Below are 1,310 nucleotides of genomic sequence, written 5' to 3'. Positions count from 1 at the left end.
TACAGTTTAAGTACAGTTTACACTTTTATGTATGAAATATACATAATATATACTATACTTACACATAATATTTTACTGCAGTGGGATTCACTTGAATAGTAGTATAATATATTTCTGCTGAATGGCCATAGATATATGGGGATTTTGGAGAAGCATAAAAAGTACTAAATAATAAAATTGAGGCCAATTTTCAAAGTGACAACCTTTTCAACATCTACTTGTGCATTACAATACATATATTATTTTCTTTTGAATGATAACACTTATTTATTTAAAAAAAAAATCGATTTCAACATTGTCCGTCTGACGACAGTTTAAAATGTCCTGTTTAAATGACCAATCGATTCTCTTCAATATATTTCTGAATTTTGATCCTCCTGAGGAATGACTAAATTACGTTTTCTGAATGGCAATCTGGTCCGAGTGTCCGATTATTTCATATAGCTATACATAGATACGTTGGTAAATTATATTTTTCTCTTTCTTCTTCATTTTATCTAAAAACCATAGACTATAAACTGTTATAATTTAATTAACCATTGAGGTAAAAAAAGTTTACTCAACAAAGTTTCTTGGAAATTCAAAAATAATAATATGTCTTACCATTTAAAAAATATGTGATTTTTATTTTGCATGTGCTTCCGAGACTATAAATCATTTTGAAAATTCTCCAAAATGTGTATTTTAGTATACCTACATCAAATGTTTATCAAAACTTCTCATTTTTATCTTAAGTCATCCTAGTGAAATACGCACTATATCACTATAACAAGTGAAACACTTAATATCACTAAATATGTTATATAGTATCATTTGTTTGTACCTACCTATTAAACTTTATTAGAACAATAGTCATTACTTACCAGTTACCAGTTCCTCGCGTATTTTATGCTTTTATTATATATTTATTTTTATAAACTTGTAAACATTATCATTGCCGACGGACGTAGACCAAACGGTTTACGATTTTTGATTTACTGTATTGCGTGGTGCGGATCTGTCGTAAACGCCAATGGTTTCACCGGTGCGGTGTAGTGCACGCGCACGTGTTGCAGCGCCCATAGTCGCGACCAAAGACGATGGGACAGGAGGAGTATTAATACCTACACACACACGCATATCGCATATGTATATATATATATATATATAAAGATAATAACATTATAATATAGTCGGACGATAATAATTATTATTCCGAACGTGTTTTTTCACGTCCTGTGTCACACACATACATACACACTCAACGGTTTTGCGTGTGTCGTAAAATCTATGCATATATATGTACTATATATATATGCACACGTATATAA

At 30.4% G+C, this 1,310-nt stretch overlaps 1 long non-coding RNA gene across 1 annotated transcript; it reads right to left on the bottom strand.

Moving 5' to 3' along the window:
* Positions 1-226: 226 nt before the first annotated feature.
* LOC149056188 (uncharacterized) lies at positions 227-1,058 on the bottom strand. Its single transcript, XR_016191783.1, has 3 exons — positions 864-1,058; positions 604-763; positions 227-511 (listed from the first exon to the last, which is right to left on the bottom strand). It is a non-coding gene; the product is annotated as an uncharacterized LOC149056188 (long non-coding RNA).
* Between the last annotated feature and the right edge of the window lie 252 nt (positions 1,059-1,310).

This window comes from Diuraphis noxia, unplaced genomic scaffold (genome assembly GCF_037042655.1).
Source record: "Diuraphis noxia isolate RWA-SAM2 unplaced genomic scaffold, SU_Dnox_SAM2 contig0004, whole genome shotgun sequence".
In the NCBI taxonomy this organism is placed as follows: domain Eukaryota; kingdom Metazoa; phylum Arthropoda; class Insecta; order Hemiptera; family Aphididae; genus Diuraphis; species Diuraphis noxia.
This window is presented reverse-complemented; position numbering and strand designations above follow the sequence as displayed.